Source organism: Grampus griseus (assembly GCF_964374135.1).
Source record: "Grampus griseus genome assembly, chromosome: 17".
Lineage (NCBI taxonomy): Eukaryota > Metazoa > Chordata > Mammalia > Artiodactyla > Delphinidae > Grampus > Grampus griseus.
Window position 1 is genome coordinate 43137459 of NC_139011.1, and position 24900 is coordinate 43162358.

Here is a 24900-nt window from a genome sequence, read left to right on the forward strand (position 1 = left end):
AAATCTTGATTGTAGGTTTCTCCCTTTCATCACTTTAAATATGTCCTGCCACTCCCTTCTGGCTTGCAGTGTTTCTGCTGAAAGATCAGCTGTTAATCTTATGGAGATTCCCTTGTATGTTATTTGTTGCTTTTCCCTTGCTGTTTTAAATATTTTTTCTTTGTATTTAATTTTTGATAGTTTGATCTATATGTCTTGTCATGTTTCTCCTTGGATTTATCCTGTATGGGATTCTCTGCACTTCCTGGACTTGATTGACTATTTCCTTTCCCATTTCAGGGAATTTTTCAACTATAATCTTTTCAAATATTTTCTCAGTCTGTTTCTCTTCTTCTTCTGGGACCCCTGTAATTTGAATGTTGCTGCATTTAATGTTGTCCCAGGGGTCTCTGAGATTGACCTCAATTCTTTTCATTCTTTTTTCTTTATTCTGCTCTGTTGTAGTTATTTCCACTATTTTATCTTCCAGGTCCCTTATCCATTCTTCTGCCTCAGTTATTCTGCTATTGATTTCTTCTAGAGAATTTTTTATTTCATTTATTGTGTTGTTTATACTTGTTTGTTTGCTCTTTAGTTCTTCTATGTCCTTGTTAAACATTTCTAGCATTTTCTCCATTCTATTTTCAAGATTTTGGGTCATCTTTACTATCATTATTCTGAATTCTTTTTCAGGTAGATGACCTATTTGCTGTTCATTTGTTTGGTCTGTTGGGTTTTTACCTTGCTCCTTCATCTGCTGCATATTTCTCTATCTTCTCATTTTGTTTAATTTACTGTGTTTGGGGCCTCATTTTCAGAGGCTGCATGTTTGTAATTCCCATTGTTTTTGGTGTCTGCCCCAGTGCATGAGGTTTGTTCAGTGGCTCGTGTAGGCTTCCTCTTGGAAAGGACTGGTGCCTGTGTTCTTGTGGGTGGGACTGGATCTTGTCTTTCTGGTAGGCAAAGTCTCATCCAATGGTGTGTATTGGGGTGTTTGTGAGCTTAGTATGATTTTAGGCAGCTCTTGTAATTGGTGGGGTTTTCTCCCTGTCTTGTTAGCTGTTGGGCATGGGCATCCAGCACTGGAGCTTTTGGCCATTGAGTGGAGCTTGGTTTTAGTGCTGTGTTGGAGATCTCCAGGATAGCTCTCACTGATTGATATTACATGGGGCTGAGAAGTCCCTGGAGTCCAGTGTCCTGAATTCAGCTCTCCCACCTCAGAGGCTCAGGCCTGACACCTGGCTGGAGCACCAAGACCCTGTTAGCCACATGGCTCAGAAGAAAAGGAAGAAAACAAAGGAAGAAAAAAGTAATAAAATAAAAATTTAAGAAAAATTGTTTAAATAAAAAATGAAACAACTTTAAAAATAATGAAGAGAGCAACCAAATCATTAAAAAAATCCACCAATGATTACAAGCATTAAAAATTAAACTAAGATAAACATAAAAATCAGAAACAAGTTAGCTGCAGACTGTAAACCCCAAGTCTACAATTTCTCCCAAAGTCCACAACCTCAATTGTGGGAACATTTGTTGTCTATTCAGTTACTCCACAGATGCAGCATTCATCAAGTTGATTGTGGGGATTTAATCCGCTGTTCCTGAGGCTACACAGAGAAATTTCCCTTTCTCTTCTTTGTTCGCACAGCTCCTGGAGTTCATCTTTGGTTTTGGCCCTGCCTCTGCATGTAGGTCACCCTCAGGCTTCTGTCCCCAGCCCAGACAGGAGTGGGTTAAATCAGCAAATGATTAGGGCTCTTTTGCTCTCTCAGTCTGGGGAGAGGGAGGGGTATGGTGGTCATAACTGGAATGTGGGGCAAGCCTGTGGTGGCAGAGGCCGGTGTGACATTGCAACAGCCTGAGGAGTGCCATGTGTTTTCCCGGGAAAGTTGTCCCTGAATCTTGGGACCCTGGCAGTGGTGTACTGCACAGGCTTCTGGGGGGCATGTGGGTAGTGACCTGTGCTTGCACACAGAACTCATTTTGGCAGTGGCAGCAGGCTTAGCGTTTCATGCCCTTCTCGGGGGTCCGAACTGACTTGTGCCCTGGGATCTGACCTCCGAAGCCCAAGCCTCAGCTCCCAGCCCCCACCCACCCCAGAGGGTGAGCAGGCAAGCCTCTCGGGCTGGTGAGGGCTGGTCAGCACCAATCCTCTGTGCGGGAATCTCTCCACTTTGTCCTCTGCACCCCTGTTGCTGCACTCTCCCCCATGGCTCTGAAGCTTTCCCCCCACCCACCCCCCGTCTCTGCCAGTGAAGGGACTTCCTAGTGTGTGGAAACTTTTCTTCCTTCACAGCTCCCTCCCAGAGGTGCATGTCCTGTCCCTATTCTTTTGTCTCTGTTTTTTCTTTTGCTTTTGCCCTACCCAGGTACGTAGAGAGTTTCTTGGCCTTTTGGGAAGTCTGAGGTCTTCTGTCAGCGTTCAGTAGGTGTTCTGTAGGACTTGTTCCACATGTAGATGTATTTTTGATATATTTGTGGGGAGGAAGGTGATCTCCATGTCTTACTCCTCTGCCATGCTTAAGGTCCCTCTGTCTGTCAGTCCTTTCTTCAAAGAGCATCTTTAAAAGGAGAGAAGCTCTAATTTAAATAAGATGGTGGTCTCAGGACCATCTTCTTCTCCCCTATATTGCACCCAAGGCATTTCAATGGACCATGAAGACTCTATGGAGTACTCTATAGTCAAAATGATGTTTTTGAAGACAAGCAAAGGAGAATCTTGAATCTCCAACCATCCATAAACAAGCCCCAAAGAGAGAAGAAGTAGGTGTAGGGAAAATGTGTGCTCAACTGTGTGTTCATTCAGCAGGTTGAAAAGCAATTGATTTTCCTCCTTGAATAACATACAGAGTCACTAATCTGACAGAAATACTGATATGAAAAGCTAACAAATTCAGACTACTATACCACAGTTTGGATAGTGATAATTAGGGGTAAACTTTGGTCTTTGGTGGTCATGGCTTTCCCAGTCCTTGAAAAACATCTCAGTTCATGGGGAAACTGAACCACACAGATAAATTAAAAGTATGTTTGGGGAAAAAACATCAATATTTGGAGAGCTTACTTCCATGCATCGCAGAAATTTACCTTATCACATGCAGTGCTTTAACATTTTAAAAATATAACTATATTATTTCTAGAGTCCAGGTGAAAAAAATTGAAGCTCCATCAGATTAAATATTGTAGTGTCACCTGGATAATATGGAGCAGATGCTTGAACTCAGGTTTGCCTCCTACCAGAGTCTGGGTGTCCTTTACTTTATTGTTCTCTGTAATATGCCTCAGGGCTTGAAATTAACTTAGCAAAGAACCAAGAGAGATTCTTCTAGCTCTGCCATTCATTACATTGAATAATGTGTGATTGTTAAGTAACAGTTTTCTCCCGTCCACAGACAGGACACATTTATTTCTGCACCTTAAATCTCAATGACAAATCTTGCCTTTCAGACTCCCTGGGCCTGAAAGCTAAGTGCAGCTCAGTGGAGATAACAGCATTCCCCTAACCTCACAGTTGCTGGAATGAGTATCTTGCCAGCGACTCTACTGTCTTTTTGTTACTGTGCCTCCCAAATCCATCATAATTCCATGTCTCTAGAGAAGGAACGTGGCCTGCATCCCAGTCCCTTTCGTCCCAAGGAGTTTTCAATTTGGCACGTGGGAACAAGATAATCATTAAGAGAGACACTCTGAAGTCACTCTGCCTGGATTGAAATGTCATCCTCATTACTTTCCGGTCATGTGATCTTGGATGTGTTTAATGAAGCTCCCCGTTGAGTATGGTTAATCAAAATGTGTCAGTTCCAGGACTCTGAAAAGCTGATGCAAGACAGATTTAGATGTGCAAGTACTGGGGAGAAACATATACAAAGCATAAAAGGGAGAGAGAGCAAAAACAGGCATAGAGAAACTTCTGACCAGTGCAGGTCTAACACCCATGAAAAGGGAGTGGGAGAAAGAATCATGTTGGAAGAGCCTCACACTGCAGTGCAGTTCTGAGAAAGTCTTGGTCAGTCTGATGGGTAGTCCCCAAGCAAATATTGCCCATTAAAGGTATCCCAAGTTAAGCACAGATATCTTGGCTTTAGTACCACCACTGTCCTCAGTCATTGGCTGGGAGCAGCCCAGAGACAGGGTGGTCTTGGAGTGAAAGCTGTGATAGATTTCCAAATATATGGCAGCTGGACAGTCTCCAATAACTACGGCTCCTCACAGCCCATTCACTCTTGAAGGGAGATCTGAACAGGTTATGCTGTTATACAAAGTTACTGTGTAGCAGGGCTACTGAAATGCTGAAATGGTTTAATCCATGGAATGCATTTAGAACAATGTTCCATGCATAAAGGTGTTCAAAAGAGTATAACAGTTACAATCACATATAAGGAAGCACAAGGATTCATTTAAACATCTGGGTTACACATGTTATTCAACTTAATTGGGCAGCCTCAAATCCTCATTTGCAAACAGACACCTGGAAAGTGGAGTGGGTCATGAATTCATGAGTCAAAATCCTGCAAAATGTCTGTTTATTAATGCTGCAAATTGGAACTAGAAATTGCTCAGTCTCAATGGTCATTCATTATCTTCTTTGAGCACTACCTCAAAGCACAACTTCTTAAAATGACAACTTCTTTAATTCCTTTGTTGGAGCCTATTTTCTCTTTCTGTCTCTGTCTCTGTCTCTGTCTCTGTCTCTCTCCCTCCCTCCCTCCCTCCCTCTCCCTGTCACCCTCAATCTTGGGTGTCACTGTTGCCATAATTAGTTTGGCACAAATGTCTTATATGCTTAAAATCAGCATCTTTCATTTCAACATGGCTTAGCAATCTTTCAACACCTGACCTGGAGGAATTCAGAATTCAGTGAGGTACATTCTCAGCAGGTGACCCATATTCCTTTCTGTCATAATTTTATTCTTTTCTCTTTTCCCTGTCTTTACTTCATCTTCATCTAGCACTGGTCCTATAAGAGCTTTGTCTCTTGGTAACATCATGGTGGAACTATCACTTTCTTCTATCATTTTATTTACCACCAGGTAGAGATAAAGGCTATAGAAAGGGTTCATTCAAACTACTATTGATAGTAATCTACCTGAGGGCAGAAGTGAGGCAATGAAAAGTAAGGAAACAGCCCAATTAATTTACAGGCTTTCAGGCCTGAAGGCAACATATTTCAGACCTGAATTACTGTATTGGTTACAAGTATCATTGTGCCTAGCTCAGGATAGCATACAATGAGTACGTATTAAGTGAATGAGAAGAAGCATTTTAAATCATGTTTATCTAAATGACAGTATCATACATACTTTTTGTTTGGGGAGTCATTCTCAACCCTAGTTTGGGAGCTTTTAAAATATACTGGTGCCTGGGAACACTCCAGATCAATTAAATCAAAGTCTTTGTTGGTAGAGCCTATATATGTTTTATTTATTTATTTTTTTTCGGTACGCGGGCCTCTCACTGTCGTGGCCTCTCCCATTGTGGAGCACAGGCTCCGGACACGCAGGCTCAGCAGCCATGGCTCACGAGCCCAGCCGCTCTGCGGCATGGGGGATCCTCCCGGACCGGGGCACGAACCCGTGTCCCCTGCATCGGCAGGCAGACGCTCAACCACTGCGCCACCAGGGAAGCCCCCTATGGGTATTTTTAAAAAAACATTCCTGATGATACTAATATGTAGGCAGATTTGAGAACAACTGGTTTCTAGAGGAAGTTATTAGAGGTGTGTCAGGGCCTCTTGTGGTATTCACGGTTTGCTTTCCCTCACTGGGCTACTCCCATGACAAGTCACAACATGCTTGCAGTTACTTGAATTCTTACATTTTCAAAATTTAAAATTAATATTCTCATAGCGTTCTACTCCATAACAGATCCAATTTGTTTTAATATGAAACTTTTTTTTTTCACACACACACAAAATCTTTAAGGAAGGGAGCCGTGATAACTCCAGAGCTTCTTGCCCTCCCAGCACACCACCTGTGCTCCTGTCTGCCCAGCTCTAGCACTGGGTCAAGCAGTCAGACATCGACATCAGATATACCCAGGTTTGGAGTCCATCTCTGCTACTTATATTTGTGTATCCTAAGCAAAGCTCTTCACCTCCCCAAGCCTTAGTTTTCTCATGTATCAAAAGGGGTTGTTGCGAGAATTAAATACAATGAAGTGCTTAGATAACAGGTCTGGTACATAAGTTTTCAGCTATGTTCGTGTTACAATGTTTTGATGTATAAGCATGTGCTTTTATTCTGTGTTGCTCCTGGACAGAGCTGGTGTCATAACATGCCTAGTTTTATGAAGAGATGAAAGAATTGAGAAGAGGAGTCACTGGAAGGTCAAGGAAGTCACAGATAATGCAACCAAGGCTGGAGGAAAGAGGAGAGCAGGATCTTGTTAATTTCTTCTTCCATACTCTTGTGTATAAAACCTTCATGGTCTCTAGTTGGGAGACAGGGCTGGAGTGAGAAGGGATTTGACCATGCCTTCAGTCCTGCCTTCTTAGGAAGCTTCCCTGTGGTGATGTTTAACCTCCTCCAATGATTCTCAGTCAAGGGGATTTTTCACTGAGGTTTAAACTCTGAACAGATTCCAAGTTGCAAGACTACCTGAATACAAATGAGGACAGTGGTTACTGAGAACCATATTGTGCTGATTTAGGTTTATGAAGCTCAAGTCAGTTGACCTGGCAGCTCTGGTGTGAGATGAGGTGGAACTTAAATGTGCAAAGTGGTCATTTTCCAGGCATCTGCCATTTGGAGTCAGACGTTCTTCATGATGAGAGTCTTGCTCATCTCTTTTCTGTTGACAAAAGTGTTTGTGCCATGGTTGGAAATAAGGAAGAATAGTCATGTTTATAAAAAGTCACCTTACATTTGTGTCGCATGCTACATTGAACAACGCGGTGTCATATCCATTATCGTATTTGATCCTTGAAACAATTCAGTGAACTAGAAAAATTACTGCAGCCTGAGATTAGGCATATTCTTAAAAGATCCATGGTTGCTAGCATTCATTTAGAGTGTGTATTCCTAAGCTTGTATATACAATGACCTCCCTTCTGTTTGCTCTGTATATAGATTTTTACTTTTTTAAAATCCATTTGCCTTTTTAAAATCTCCATATCCTTTGACACTTTACATCTTGTTCTACTGTCTCTCTAACATTAGTAAAACTAATTATTGAGAAGAAATACATATTTGAGACTGAACTCTTGGCTGAATTTCTGCTAGAAATGTTCCCTGTAACAGGTGTTAAATAAGTTCATTTGTCCTTTCTTTCTTCCTTCCTTCCTTCCTTTTGTTGTTGCTAGGAAAAAACTGTGTGTCTGTGTGTGTGTGTGTGTGTGTGTGTGTGTGTGTGTGTGCATGGCCTGAAGAAAGGCAGGGGTGAACAGTAGAGAAGATGATGGGTTGAATTAATCAAAGTGAAGAAAATCATAAAGTTTCAAAAGAGGTCCTTTAGAGGTTAAAGGCAGTTATCTACAGAGAAATGAATTTATAGTAACTCTGATTTTGTGGAATGTATTTCTTTTGGTAAAACAATGCTATTAGGCTCTGATTGTGCTGCTTAAACTGTTTCACTGTATAGAGTGACACGTAAAATCAGTGATAACTAATAATTTTTTTCAGTAATTTTATGTTTAGGAAATGTATTCTTTTCCTACTTTTGTTAATGTTTATCATGATCCTTTCCCTAAATGATTAGCCTTATATTTCAAGATCTTTATTTTGCCAGATGGTACTGAGATCACTAATACAGCAATCAGGAGTTCCCATACATGCAGAAATGTAACCATTGGAGATGTGAGTTAACAGAGTGAGAATTATATTTTTTATACTTGAGAATTTTACGATTCTTAGCGAGATTAATATGTTTACATATTATGTTTATATATTATAGGATATGAATGACTTTTAAACAATTAAAAGGCCATGTACATTCTTGCCCCAAATTATTAGCATAATTATAATAGTTTAATAGATAAGAAATTTTTGAAATAATACCTAACATATGGTAGAAACATAAACCTATTTGTCTGACACTGTTTTTCATTTGATTTAGGCTGAATTTACCAAATATTTTGATAGAGGAGAGGCCATTTAATATTGTGATTAAAATCTTAGACTGAATTCAGATAGAGCTGCATTTAATTTTTGATTCTGATGCTTACTAGCTAAATTTCCCAGGCCCAGTTTTCTCATCTGTACAATGGGGACCAAATTTGTAACTAAAAGGGTTTCTAAAATTGTAAAATAAGATAAAGAATATGAATTGCTTAGCACAGTGTGTATTATAAAGTCAGCGTTCAGTAAGTAGTACTATTGGTATATTGTTACTTACTAGTAGTCATTAATTCAGTTGTATTAGCCAATATTTGCCATATCTTATGTATTCTGTAATATATGTATTTTTTCTCTTAGACTGTCTAAAAGCAGAATATTATGTGTTTATAAATATATTTGTTTATTAACTACTTACTGAATGACTGCTATGTGCTGGATAGCTTGCTAGAAGCCAGGTTTAGAATGGTAAGCTAAGCAAAGCCCCTTCTTACACGGAAATTTTAGTCAGTATGAGCAATAGATAATTAACAAGCAAACTAAAAAAAATCCATATTTATTTGTTCATTTAGCAGCAGCGGGCTGATCAAGGATTCTTGCATGAGTCCTTTGAGAGCCAGGCTCAGAGCAATTGTCCTGGGATATGGAACACAGTGGGGAATTATTGGTAGGCATGATTCTAGAAACTTCACTGTTTCACTTGGGAGCCCTGGGCTCTAAAGTAATTCACTGTACTCATGCAACGTCTGCATTTCCTGCCATTCCACAGAGCAGAATGGATGTGTACATTTCCTTCAAATCACCTTTTCAGTGCTCAGCAAATTATGTAAAATGAATAAATAGGTTAAGGGTCATTCTTTATAAAGGCCCGTCAGTCAAGATGTTCAGCAACTCTAAGGCATGCTGAATGCAGACAGTGATAAAGTAAATCTGTTTTCCCACCTTCATTTATTCCCTGGTTAAACAAGATATGCCTGCCCACCTCCCTTAGTATTCAAAGTCTTAATGGAAACAAGAAAGAATTCTTAAAAGATAGACTTCCGGAGTGTTGGTGCATGAATGGAGGAGGACTTTATATTCTAATGATGGAGGTTTCTGTAGTAGCTACACAAGGGGAACGTATCTGGGTGTGACATCCATAGAGGTTTCTTCCCATAGTTCTTGGCGTCTGAGTTAAAGTCAAGCCTCTTCTAATGCTTTGGGTGGTTACTTCAAAAGACCCTAATGAAAGCACTGAGAAGGAAGGAAAAAGTTTCCTCCTGGCTCTCCATAGTGAATTACAAACTGGCATTCTCTCCTCCCATTCTTAAAACTCGAAGGGTAGTACAGGCAGCGATGCTGACAGTGTGCATTCGCAGATGCCACCATATGGGTCTCGAAAAACTAGTTGCACTGATGATTCCCTGCACATGTAGGAGACAGTTTGCATTGTTGGCATCGTCCCTGCACAGAAACAAGCACAGCTTAGCAAGGCTGAGCAGATGGCACTAGATCTGGTGCCAGGGAAGCAGTGAATTAAAGGTTATACCCACCAGGTTTGATGTGGTGCCAGTTTGAATTGGTACAGAAGCTTCAGCCCACCTGCTTATTGGCCTCATGACATCTGGCATCTTTTTATTTTACTTTTTAAAAATAATTTGGACTGAATTGAAGGCAGCAAGGAAAAATGTCATTTTAAAAGCCAGTTACAAGTCAATGGATTTAAACTCTTAACAAAAAAAGGCCTACAGGTCCTCTACATTAATGTTTTATATTAATGATTTTTATAAAACCTTGGGGAAATTACACATGGATGTGTTGAATTGTGCTGCAATTTGTAGCATCATATAATAGAGAGGGTGGACTGCTAAAAACTGGCCCAAATTTGCTAAATAGTGACAACAGAAAAAGGCTATTATCTGTAGCCTGTATATTGTAATTAGGAATCAGGGAGGAAAATAAACTTGTTTCTATTTATTCTAACGATTTTCACATTGTAATAATGAGAGAACATTGTGGCATTTCACACAGAAGCACACTCTAAAAGGTGTTTTTCACCTTTGGTTTGCTCCCATACAGTTTTTCTATAGCAGCGTATTAGTTATGCTGTATTTCAGCTGTAATCCCCACTTGCTCTGCACACATTCATACACTGTGCACACAAATATGCAACATACCCAGCCCCAGGGTAGCAGTGTGTGCCTACTGAAACCAGTTTGTATGTCTCCTCCATTTGGGATTTTCATGTCTGCTCCCTGGGTGTGAAATGAAAGCATGCCATGGAGTTGCACTCCGAGGTGATTAGCTTGGTAACTAAGCCTTTTGATTCAAAGTGTATATAAGGCCTGGCTTAGAGCATCCATGATTTATTGAGTTTAAATTGACTTTTAATGATACTGTATCAAGCCCTGCATCAGCATTCTAGAGGTAAAAGAAATTATCGTTAAGCCAATGGATTAAATGTCTAAAATTGCATCAACTTTTCATCCCACAAATCTGCCTTGTATCATGGTCATACTGAGTTTTTTGTTCTTCCTATTGGAATTGGACTGATTTTTTTCTTTCTCAGAGATTGTAACAACTTTGAAGTTTTGTGGCAGTGTAGTCTTTTCTTTTCAGAAAAATACCTAGAGAAGAGACATTGATAAGGAAAAAAAGAAGTAGGAAGTGCTTCTAAATTCTGCTCAAAGAATTTTGAGGGAGAAAGAAGAAAAACTAGCAGCATACCTCTAGTTGTGAACAGAAAAAAGACTAGGAAGGCAATAATTTATTCCTGTTTTGAACTCTGTAGACAGTCAACAGGCAGAGACAGTGAAGAGGCAGCAATACTGATATAGTCCTCAGAATATGAGAAAGGTTTGGTGTCTGATTGGGAAGGCTACATCCATTCATTAGTTCTGGGTAAAATCTGCAAATCTACTGTCTGTTTTGAAGCCTTTAATTGAATATTGTAATGACTTCTTAATATTAAAAGTATTATTATTTATTAATGTTAAAATATTAAACACATTAAAATTATTTTAAAATATTAAAATGCCATTAATTATTAAGATTAAATATTAATTAATTTCCAATTCTGAATTGCATGAACCACAACTATGTTTTTTTTCCAGTGGTAAATCCAGGTCAAAGAAAAAAAAAAAAAAAAACTACTTCCCAAGGTCAAGAAATTACTAAGGGAAAAATAAAGTTCAAAAAAATCTTCTAAGCAGCAAGACAAGAAATGATGTTGGAGTTCTACAGACCCATTTGTTGTTATCAAAATCCTTAGGTTCATCTAAGTTTGCGGGTGGAAAAAAATCTCAAGTTGATTTGATATAATTTAAAGGAAATATTAATCAGCATTTCAACAATAAAGATGGGAAAAAATAAAACCACCCACATAGCAGAGCCTTCCTAACATAGGAGCCACTTAGAACTTCCTCCTGTTCATGTACCCAACTCATTTACATTTGATACTTATTCAAAACTCTATTAGACTGGAATTTCTTTCACAGGCTTCTAAGGTGTTCTTCTATAATAATGCTCTATCATTTTTGCTATCCAAAGACATCTTACTGTTGTCACAGTCAAAACTTATACATTATTTAGTGTTATAAATAATTCTTGTTAGAGACCAGGTACTAAATTGCTACTTCATATTCATTGTAGCAAGATAATCTATTTCAAATTTCTCCAGATAAATAGGTAGCCCAATATATTCCAAGGGAAATAAAAGAAGTATGTTCTGCTTCTTCAATTGAGCAGTTTTAATGAGGCAATGGTTAAAAAAAAAAAAAAAAAAAATTCCCCAATGAGAGATGGCAATGAAAGTTGTAAAGTTGTAATCACAAGGAGATGATATCCAAGCATAATTTTATTTACAATGTATCTGATAACATTACCTTCTGGGCTATCTATAATACATTGCTGAGTACTCTGTCTCAATACATTTAAAATCTATTCATTGTTAATTTTGAATATTTATTACCAAAAATTCAAAATGGGTGCTTTAAAAATAAATCCAGAAAATCAATAATTTGCCCTCACTTTAATGAAATACAAGATAAAATTCTTGAAGATTCAATTTACACGGACTCTGAAACTGAGAATAATGGTGACGTGGATTTAGCTCAGCCAAATCCTGCTCTCCAGCTATTATCATGATTAAAGTATATTGTTGCTTTACTTAAGATATGATTATATTGCAGAGTAAGATAGAATACAGTTCTTGGCACAAAATAGGAACTCAAAAGATTTGATGGATTTATGAACCAGGTAGTGAATCATTTATTCATGCTTTCTTTCATTCAGTATTATTGATGGAACATGTATTATGGAAGTGGCTAAGATCTCACATTCTGGAAACAGATTGCCTATATTCAAGTTGGTTCTGCCTAGTGCCAGCTGCGTGATTTGGGACAAGTTACTTAACATCTCAGTGCCTCAGTGTCCTCCTCTGTAAAATAGAGAAACTACAAATACTAATAATACCTACCTTATAAAGTTTTATGAAGAATGTATTATATTTATTAAGAATTTAGAGGGCTTCCCTGGTGGCGCAGTGGTTGAGAGTCCGCCTGACGATGCAAGGGACATGGGTTCATGCCCCGGTCTGGGAGGATCCTGCATTCCGCGGAGAGACTGCACCCGTGAGCCATGGCTGCTGAGCCTGTGCGTCCGGAGCCTGTGCTCCGTAACGGGAGAGGCCACAACAATGAGAGGCTGGCGTACAGCAAAAAAAAAAAAAAAAAAAAAAAATTAGCGCAATGTTGAGTACATTGTGTCGTATAAGTATTTGATCAATAAATAGATACATAAAGATAGGTATATGATAAAATTCCCAGCACAGAGAACAGAACAAGATCTCTATTCCAATGTACTCAAAATACTCAGGTATTCTTCTAGCTCAGAAATGCCTAATGTACACACAAAAAACTTTTAATTTAAATGAAAGTTTAAGTTATGGGCTCAGAAAAATGGAATTTACCAAAAGATCACGTGATGATTAGTATCCCTTCAACTAGACATAACTTCTCTTTATTCTTGTAGGCAAAATGATGAAGTCATTGAGATATGTATTCATCATTCCCAGAATCTTCTTCCTTTGTAAAGGCTCTTCTCATTTAAAGGAGAAATGATCTAATATCAGCTTACTACACTTTTTAGTTGATATTCTAATTAACTTTGTATGTTTCTGAATAATTTCCAGTGTCTCTTCAACCATGCAAGTAAAGATTTTAAGCTTTTTTCCATAATGATAAAATAAAAGCATTTCATCCCTTTAAAAGATTTTTAGTTAGGGCTTGACCAGTAGAAAATTTGGGGGGAGGAGCCAAGGGGCCCCAGAAGAATTAATATACTATAAACTATGTTCTCCACACCCTATCAGTCTCAAGCATCTATTGATTCCACACCGTTTCTTTCCCTATCCCGAGCACCACTGCCTCAGTTCAGGTTTTCATCATTTACCACCAGAACTGTTGAAGTCTCTTTCTTTGCTTCCCAGCTTGCTTTTTCTTCCCCTATATCTCATTATCTGCACTACAGCCAGGATGAGCTTTCCAAATGACAGCCCTAATCATGCTACTCTCAAGTTCAAAAATCTTCTAACAGAATAGTATACCTCAGCAGAGGCTCTAAACTTGGTTGCCCATGAGACTCATCTGGCTGAGCTCCTTGTCTCTGAGGTTATTGATTCAGTATGCTTTTGATTAGACCCAGGGATTTTGATGAAGCCACTCCATGACCAATGTTTGAGAACCACCAGCCAGAAGCAAAAGGCAAGGTACACAAACCCTCTCAGGATTTGTCCTTGCCAGTCTCTCTCCACTCCTGTACACCTGAGCCCCTCCAGCTGGAGTTCCTACCTCCATACCTTGCAGGTGCTTCGCTCCTGGCCCAGTAGTCACCTCCCTTTTGTGACCCCTGGTGACTGCTCTGCAACAGTTGGTAGCTCCTTCTCTAGTATTTTCCAGCTCCTTCTCTAGTATTTCCACTCTGCCTAGACTACATTGCACACTTCCTTACTTTTATAATTACGAGAATTTATATTGCATGTAGTGCTGGAATAATGGCATTTAAAAATGCCATTAGTTCAACTGGACAAAAATAATCAATGCAAAAAAATCCATTTTTCATTTATATCTGTTGGATAACATTAAAGACAGTTCCAATACATAGCACTCCTCCCAATTTTTTCTCTCTTTCCAGTTTTCTCACACCCATATACCATAGTACCTTTCTCTTCCAAACTCCCTGGAGATTCTCTCACACACCCAGTCTTACTTGACTTTTATCCTTCTCATCCATCTTCTTTCCTCCTGATTTTGCAATTTGAAAGTTTCAGAGAAAAATAACACTTCCCTTAGAAGTCTGGAAATGCCAAAGAACCACAGCTGTAGTTGTATTTAGTGTATAGGAGTTGTTCCTAGTGGTTAGAGAGAAGGGAGATTAGCGAACAGCCATACAAAATCCTGCCATTTCAGCTTGAGCTCCTTCAAAACAATGATGTCTTAGTGATTTTGATTTCTCCGTACAAACTCAGATCTCAAAATATATTATAGTATTAGGTGACCAGCGTGTTTTTAGTATGTATTCTACCTACCTACTTATCAGAATTGCCTTAAGGAAAATGTAATTTGTTTGCTTTAGGGTAATATAGAATCAATAATGTAGGAGGATAATTTGTCTTTGTCACAATTTCCTCTTTTCCTGCCACCATCTAAAGAAAAAGTCTCCTGTTTCTGTGTGTTCCAATCACCATAGTTATGTAACAAATTGCTCCAAAGTTAGTGACATAAAAACTTCTTTATTTTGCATGCAGATTCCTTAGGATAGGTATTCAGGGCGGTCTTCACTGGGGTTATGTGGTTGAAGTCAGAGGGCTGCTGTCACCTGAAGGCTTGACTGGGGGTGAGGATCCACTTCGCTGGGACTATTGGCTGAATGTGTAATGCATATGCACGGAGTTGCTTGGGTAGCCTCACGACATGGCATCTGGCTTCCTCCAGAGCAAGTGGCCCAAGAAGCTAAATTAGAAGCTGCAGTGCCTTTTATGATCTACCCTCAGAGTCACACATTGTCACTTCTGCCCTGTTCTATTGATCACTCAGGGCCAGTGTTGATTCATTTTGAGACAGGACTACACAAGATTATGGATATTGGAGATGTGCATCATTGGGTACCATCTTGGAGACTGGCTACTCTCCGAATGTCTATCTACTCTTTTCTGAAAGATAAATTGTGCACTAATTAAGTTGCTGTAACTGCTGTAAGGAATAGAAAGCATGAGGTATTGAAAAACGTAACATTTTGTAGCTGGAAAAGATCAAGAGGTTATAGTCTAATTCAAGTGTTCTTAAATCATAGATCTGGAAGTACCTTTAGAGATTAGCTAATTCAACCATTTAGTTCATAGATAAGAAAAGGGAGGCTCAGAAAGAACATTTGTGGCAGAGCTGAGACAAATGGTCAGAACTGCTGTATCCCCGGCCAATAAATAATCAAATGAAGCAAACACAAACAAAACTCTCTGGGAAAATCTGAGAAAGAAAACTGCAAATGTGCTCTTTGATGTGTAAAAGTAATCTGAATTTGAGTAAATATTATAAATTGTATATTGTTTGATGAAGTATCATGCAGTATATTTGTGGGTTTTTTTCTTGGTAAAATGCACTGCACACTAATTTGTGTGGGCTTTATTTGCTCACAACACTATATTCTATTACATGTTCCTAATTGTGCTAATTTACTGATCATACAGTGTGGTCACTGGCTCGGAAATTAAAATTAAATGGAAGATTTTCCATTCATTTATCTCTTAACAATTATAGAAATATTAAAAGAGAACTTTAAACTAAGACATAGAGTAATGAAGATTTTTTTAAATTAATTGCATAAGTTAATTAAAATCTAAGAAAGAACTTAATTAAAAGGCAAATTGTGCAAAATAGAATGTCCTGAATTCTGTTTTTCATTGCCTAGAAATTAAGTCCAGATAAATTTCACTAATAGTTTCTTTCAACATGAAGTTCTTTTACCTACTCTAATGAAGGTCACAGACAAATCTATTTTTAAACTACAGCTCTTCCTTCATTATTTTGACAACTTGAATTGACTATCACAAGTTACAGAGTGCAACTATTTTATAGACTTTCTTTGCAATTGGAATAAAAAACAAATAAAAGTAGACATAAAAAGGGTCATTTGATTTTGAAAGTTTTACTACTGCTACAGTTACAGATTGACATACGTAGGGATAAAAATACTGGCCTTGCATTAGTCCTGCCATATATTTTGCTTTGGCTCAAGAGAATAGGATGTGACAGGGGAGAAATATACATTTTCAATCTGTTTTTTCTTCTGAGAAAAATACACCTCATTTCTATGACCTAGGAGAACACTGTGCTGGGATAGGGTGATGTGTCAGTGTGGAGGTGTCACTCTGTGCAGTGTTTGGGCTTAACACGGGGTGGAGGAGTCTGATAGTTTATTTACATTCTATCTACATTGCCAACTATTTCTTCATGAAGTCTTCATTTTTAATTTTTGAGACTAAAATAGTTATACCAGCTAATTATTTAATCTATTTTTCTCAATTTAACATATACATAGGTGATTTTAAATATTATTTTCCTGTAGTTGCAGTCCTAATAATTAGCTACTTTTACTAGATATTCAGCTAAATGGTAAATGCAGCAGGAGCTATGCAGAGTCCAAATGTGAATAATCATTTAATTCTAGATTATTTACTATCCTTGTATTTTAAAATCATCCTACATAAATTGTTAAAATTATACTTTACATATCTATTATTTAATGACCCACACTGCTGTATCCTAGTCTCCTGTTACTATACCAGCAAACCGCCCACCAAGTTTTCTCTGTGTAGCTGAAGGCCCACAGCACGCTCCTGAGACTGTAACTGTCGACAGATATGAGTCTTCTTCAGGGCAAAGTAAATGACAATAGGGAGAGTTAGCAGTTCTAACTTAAACTGCATTTTAGTTGAGGCCTGTGCGTAAGACAGTTTTAGAATTGATGCTTTGTAAAGTTCATAATGAACAAGGGTTAAAAAAATTATTAATAGACTGGTTATTTTATAGGTAAAATTTCTAATGGAAAAAAATACACATCCAACAGAAAACCCAAAATTGTGTAATATATGTCCTTGTAGTTTGAATGTAGACTTTATTTCTTGCCTCTTATTTAATGGTCTTTTTTTTTATCCCTGCTTTATTACTTTGTTACTGTGAACTGCTTTGCATCAATTCGATACCAGTTTGAAAAACTGTTGTTGTAAAGTATGTAACACTGGTACTAATTTTGTAAAATCTCCAAATGCCCTCTCCATCCCTCTTGTTTGTTCTTTATTTCTTTCCTTCCTTCCATGTTTGCTTTGGCTTACAAACTAGTGCCTGCCTAGTGAGTTAGTTAAAATGGCAACATTAATTTTTATGCGTGGAAGCACATCAGCTACACCGGGAAGGAAGTGGGTGGTGAGGAGAAAGGAGTCAGGTGGAACAAAACAACTAAGCATGTATATTGCAGCAAACTGTGCTGTCACAAGAAAATGCTCTGGCAATCATGAATCATAAATCATAATCATAAGCTTTTTATCAAAGATGCCAGTGAACAAAGGGTTGTAATAATTTTCAAGAAAATTCTTTTTCTTGTCTTGAAAGCTTCTTCTCACCACTAGGCCAATTAGAATGTTCACCTAACCTACAGTCTCCTTGTTCCTTATTTAAAAGTTCCACTGTCAGGATAGGGATAGAGGGGCATTTAATAATAAATAGGCAACAAATATGTAAGAAAACAGACAAAATTAAAATTGCAAGAGTATCCTGTAGCACCTTTATGGTTCTTTACAGTTTCTGGGAGACAAAGTAACCTGTTCACCTTGGCCCTTCCAACAGTTTTCCATGGTCATGCTATTCCAGAATTGTTGTCTGTCCCACCTTTGCTGGTTGGCATTCCATCATGGTGAGATCCCCTGAGAGTTTGACAAGTGAGCAGGATTGGGTCCTGGAGACAGTGCATTCTTTGAAGCTAAAAATTTTGGGTGTGAGCCTGGTGTCAAAAGTTACTATGTGTGAGAATATGAACTAATCACTCTGATTCACAGTTTTTGATCTGTAATTCACAGTTTTAATCATAAAATTACCTTTCCAACCCCCCAACAGGATTTTGAAGGCTATCAATAATAATATTAAAAATAATAGCAATAATAGTAAGTTTGTTTACCATGGCAATTTATCAGTCCTAAAGCACCAGACAGCACAAGCATGGTTCTTTGCATTACTCTAGCCAACATTGCCCAATGTCTCTGTGGCTTCACATATAGGGCTGGGTATACGCCTGCTAGAATAACAGCTCCTCTAAAGCAGGGACTGTATTTTACTAATCCTCAGTGTTGCTCATCTAGCTCATTGCCAGGCATTTAATAAATGATCAATAATGTTTGCTTAATAAACAGCTAAACAAATATGGTAGGCAACCATCTGAAAGGCAAGTTAATTTTGCATTTTATAATCTCTAGAGGTAAAATTAGTCTAAAGAAGGGATGCTATAGGAAGACAGATATAAGAAAGGTAAAAATTGAATCCAAAAATGGAGTAGGATATCTTGCTACCTTTGAATTTTCTTAGCAGATGTTATTGTATTCATCAGGAAAAATGAGGTGACGCTGCAATAACAAACAATACCAAAGTTCAAGGGCTCTAAACAATATCATTCATGCTCTATATCCATCATGGGTTGGCATGGATGCTTTGACCATTTGAATCACCCGGCTGATGGAACAACCATTATCTTGAATGTTGCTAGTCATCAGAGTTGAGGGAAAAGGAATGTCCTGCAGAGGTTTTTGGGTGGATAATTAAATGCTGCAGCCTCTGAGCTTTTCCACTCACAACTCACTGGCCAAAATTAGACATTTGTACCCAAACATAAGGAGATCAGGAGATACAGTCCTAAACTGTACCCAGAAAATAATATTAATGACCACTATACCCAATCACTTACTAGGATGTTGTAAAGAGAATTAAACAGAAGTACTACAAGGGAGACTGAACTATGAGAGGTCAATCTGTAATTGGATGATTCTGCAGATACATTTATTTTCCCAACCCTATGCAATGTCTGCAAGCTTTATTTTCATTTAAAAATTTAGTATTCATTGCACTTGTATTTTGACTTCTTCTAGGCCAGTAAGTTCTAAATACACCTATGTCCAATGGCTTTTTATAATTATTAATTCTATTTTAATTGACTTGTATTTGTGTCTGTCACCCTTTTCTGGGTGGTTTGCTATAATTGTTATAGTCTACCATGTTTCCACAGCTTTCTGAATAGAAATGTCCACCAGTTCTTTCAAAATTTATTTTCTCTTTCAAAGAAGCACACTTTAGGGCAATTTCTCACTGTAAGATAACTTCTCAGTGGCCATAATGAGAAATATTTTTTGGAAGACTAGAGTATACTTTTACGAGGGGTTCCTATTATATGGACACTGACTATGAAGGAAGACTGAAATTCCAGGCAACATCATGGGAAAGTACAGCCTTCTTCTAAGCTGGTAACCTTGGGAGCCATTCTCCTAACAGGTTGCTATTTGTGGTGCCATATCCTGACTTTCTAATATACCTTTGCATCAGCATGGGTCTATCTGTACACAACGAGCACAGACAGATTTCTGTGGCTTGAGTAGTTGTTTTACAAAGGCAAAGCTAAAGTAAAGAAACCTACTGCCTCAGGTAGAATAGAAATCCCATGATCAATGCATAGAATCTGGTGTTCTGGTAAATATGTAGTTTCTCTTCTGCACTGTTTTTGTTTGATGATTGTGTGTGTGTGTGTGTGTGTGTGTGTGTGTGTGTTGGGGATGAATTGATTATGAAAAACCCATGACTAAAATCAGGCCTCAAACTCTTCTTTTGAAAATATTGTTAGATGTTATGGTGTTTTAAGGAAAAGCAGAGGACACAGTGGCACACAGTGGTAAATGCATTTTGTAAGAATCCTCACAGATAACAAATATGGTCACAGTGGCAGTTAAATCCCTCCTCCTAAGTGTAGCTCAACATATGGTGACTCTCGTTGTGTTATTTTGTCTATAATGTTGTGGTTATCTGGGCTTGTGACAGTGGAGTAATTACAGGGTTCTACCCTCCCATTTTTGTTCACTGGTCTTTTAGAGAGAAAACTTAACAGTCATTTGTCTAGGCTACTCTGAATGAGAAGCAATTCTTCTCCTTTCTCTTGCTGAATGATAATGAGACGATGATTGTGTTCTCCTTGGAAAGACGTGCTGACCTGTCCATGTTGGAAGTTTGATGTGTTTAACAGTCACTGTCATGAGACTGTGGAGAAAGTAGGGCAAGACAATATCTATGGGGTGACTAAAAATACACAAATGCCAAGGATGTACACTGGAAGTTGGATAGTTCTAAGTGACTGTCATGTGAGGAACGAATGTGACAGAACTGCCATCTCATCCTAAGCAAGGTATGTCACAACTGATAGGTAAGGGCATCACATCACTGTTTAATGGCTCTGGTTTAAAAAGAGCAGTATATTCTAGAATTTTCAAAATGGGAACAATTGGCTTAGTTTGAAGCCAGTCTCTCTCTCAGTGTGTTCGTATCCATCAGCCTGAGAAAATAGAATTCTTATTTGAAATTTATCTTTGATGCAAATGAGACTCAGAAGAAACAAATGTGAAGTCCTTAATAGCTCAATTTATTCATCATGAATTCTTACTCTTGATGTGTGACTTCATTTTGTCGAATTGTGTGGCTGGGGAATTATAATATAATTGATAAATTCAGGCCAATTGTGACTGAGGAGAAAGCAGGATATGGCAGTAAAACTGTCACAAATACTCAATTCAGAATGTGGAGAGCCAGATATAAATGCCTAGCTGAGCAGTTTAACATATTTTATAGTCATCCACAAATAACTTTGAAGGCTGAGCTTTCTTTTCATTTTATTTTTTTAATGTCCTGCACATCCATTAAAACTGTTACTATAAAGATCACGTAAGTTATATAGTGTAAGCATATCCATGTGCACTTAGCTCATGATATAAAATGTGAGGGTTCTGTATAACTAAAAAGTGCCATGCTTACTTTTTCATATTTTATTTGATTGTTTTGCCTTATGCTTTATTTGTTGGTTCCCCCAGAAAAGCCCCAAACGTCCTAAAACATATTTGGAATTATCTTGGGTTTTATGTACTTAATGAATACTTTGATAACTGTGAAGATATAAAATTAACACAATAGGTTATGTTTTCATATCTTTCAGAAAGTGGATTTTGAATCTGGAAGACAGTACTACTGGTAGAGGAATAGCTCCTCTCAGAATTCAGATCCCTTTTAGCACAAGAATTATCGACCCACAAGATGTATAATGTTTCCTTAGTTTATTATATCCAGACCACTGCCACACAGGCATGCTTAGGTTTTGTGTGTTGGAGAGTTCAATACAGAACACTGATGTAAGCCCACTCCAAAGCTAAACGTAATCATTACATCACGATTCTTGTTTCTCTATCTCCCCAGCACCCTTCAGAGTATCCTGTTGTAATAATCCACATTGCACATACACATAATTGAATTCAGGTCACAATTCAAGCATCACTCTACAGGAGAGTATTCTGCACAGAGGATACAGAGATGCTGAGGTTCAGCCCATGTGACATACAGTGCTTCTGAGTACCAATGGTGTTTGCTAGTGAAAGACCTTCTTCAGATGGAAGCCCAACTTTTCACATATAAGAATCCTTACAATAAAACCAGAGGCTCAGAACTACAAATATGTTGATATGCAATTAATTCTAGTGGCATACATTTCGGAAGTAAGGTTTCTTTGTGGTTCAGCAACATAATCACATGTGGGGCATTGCCTATAAATCACAGGCATTTCTTGTTCCTACTAATTGGTGAACTAACCTATTACCAAGTCTCTTAAATGTTACACGATCTAGATATGTGAGCAGAGGTATCAGTTATATTAGGAACTCCTGAAATTTGCATAAAAAGGACAGAGCAAAATATCTGCCTGGAGGTTGATGTGCTGTACTATATTTCAAACCAAAAGGAGGCATTTGCTTTAGTAATCTCTAGCTCCCATCCATAACTGTAAAAGCCTTGAACTGTACAGGCTACAGGGTGTCATACTCAAGTGTTGTCAGCATTGAACAAAAGTCTTAAGCACAATAAATCAGATCAACCAATACAGCAGTAAGTAGAGTTTTAAACAACAGCTCATGAGTTGAGCAGGGCCTTTTGAGATACATATTTTGAAATAAAAAAAGGTTAAACTTTGTGAACATTGAATACATAGTCTTTAAATGAATGTTATATGAATTTGAGAAATGAAGAAAAAAACATTTGAGAAGGCTGCTTAATTGAACCGCTCTTCATTGTGCGTGCCAGCAATGTTGGAAATATATTTATCAATACACCTTTTAGTCACACAAAATGGACACCATCTAATCCAAAGGAGAGAATCAGGGATGCACAAAGGCACTGTTGAATGTCTTCTGACGATAGTTTGGTGAGTGAAATGTAAAGCCAGGATTTACAAATATTACACAAGTGAACACTGTTACTGCACTCAGGCTGAAAAATCCTGTTCAAATCCAATAAGTGGTTTAAGATGTGCAAATAGAGCCTTCTGCAGGGAGCCAGGCATTAGAAGCCACCTGGAGCATGTGCTAGAGATTGTATCCATCAATACAGCAGCTGGGCTGAAATTATAAAGAGAGCTGCTTTTCATCACGCTTGTTTTAATGCATACATTTCTCCTGTCACTGGCACCCCAGGAAAACTACTAAGCACAAAAATGAATGGTACCCATTACCTGATATTCATACTTGTGACAACAGAGGAAAGAATCACAACACAACAGTAAGCAAAAATTGATATCCAAATTATTTTTAAGTTGCTGCAGTAGGAGAAAATCTTGAAAACCAATGGGCAACATTTTAATATGAGAAGTGGGGAGGGAAGCACAATCATTTCATATCTGATTACAAATTTCCTTATCCTGATATGATAGGGACAGAATCTATGATTATTTTCAAAGTAGGATCACATTTTAAAATATATTTTGTACTAAAAAAGGAAAAGATGTCTTCTCTAATATGAGACTTATGTAAAATGCTGGTTAGGGAAAATATTAGGAGACTGTGGTTGGATCCAACCCATTCAAATATTAGAGACAGAGACCACATTCCCTGCGGGGTTCTGTAACTGGGCTGATGGACTGATATTCAGACATTTCTGGCATTTTATGTGGCTCATAACTGAATGGCAAATGCCAGCTAATTGGGCTTTCATGATGATGGTACAATCCATGTAACACACTATTATACTGATGCCTTTGGAACAACATGAAAACAGCCTCAATAAGAGCTAAGTGTTAAAAAGGCAAAAAACAAAAAATATCTTTGGTAACAAAAAGGAGATCGGTGGTTGCTTCAAATCTGGAGTGAGGATGAATTTGACTGGAAAGAGGCATGAAGGAAGTTTTGGGGGTAATGGAAATGGGCTCTATCTTTGTTGTGACAGTGGTTACACACATGTACATATTTACCAAAGCTCACTGGATTGTGCAATTAAAATGGATGTATTTCATGGTATGTAAATTATACCTCAATAAAGGTGATTTTTTAAATAAAGCCTAGGTATCAGAAATATCATTTTAGTATGTTGCAGTCTGAAAACAAGTGATATTTTACATAAGCAACCTCAGTTTTCTCCTCTCCTTTGAATTTGTTGAATATTTGCACATTCATACTTCCCTGTATAAGAGGGGTTATCAAATTTGTTGAGATTGTTGGCTTTTACTCAAGAGTGAATTTGTCTATCAGAAGGAAACTTTCCACATGCGGGATGGGTTGAGGTGAGTTAATCAAGAAAACAGGTCCTGACTTGCTGCTTAAGACTCTAGGTTAAATTGATATGATTTTTTTTTCCCCAGCACAAAGTAATGTATGGTTCACAGATGGGGCTGGTGTGGCAGTTCACGGAAAAACATACCTTTAAATTCAATGGAATGAATACTGAGCTGGGAATATTAAGAGGCCTAAAAATCTTCCTAAACCACCTCTATTAATGTTTTTGACTCTGGGTCACTTCCAAAGCCTCAATGTCTTCATCTGTAACTTAAAAAGGCTGTGCCCAAGCTATAGTTTTCTTGCTAATTTAATTTTAATAATCTTATTTTAAACAATATATTTTACAGAACCATGATAAATAAAATTGATAAGAGTAGAGTTATTCTGGGTGAATTGGAAGTGGGGTCCTGTAACTTTGCACATTAGAATAATACTACATTGAAATTTTTATGCATAAAATTTTGTACCTATATAATACAGATAAAATATATTTTACCAAGTTGCTTTCCAAAAAGTTCTACCCATTCATTCCCACTGCCAATAGATAGCATTCTTTAGGTCACTAAGTGGTGAACAGGTATGCTACATATTTTGTTCATGCCTAGCCTTGGATCATCTTTAAATCTTATTTTTTTGAGCTTGGATTTCACTTTAGAAACCTTTGAGATGATTCATATTTCCTACATGCAGGTCAAATACTTCAGAGACAAAAAAGGTCTTGGGATACACCTTCAATCAAAACAAAGTACCTTGGAAATTTTCCTATTCATTCACGCATTTATTGAGAATCAACTATGTGCCAGACATTTGCACTAGGTTATGGAGATACAAATTTAGGTGCAACTTGGTTCATTGCCATTAAAAAGTTCATAGTCTAGTGGTAGGATCAAAAGGTACACTCTATTAAGACCAAGGTGTCTTGGTAGCTCAGACGAGAATCCCTGTAACAGTTCTGCTTAAGGCAGTTTGGAGTAGCCTTCATACAGAAAATAACAATTGGTT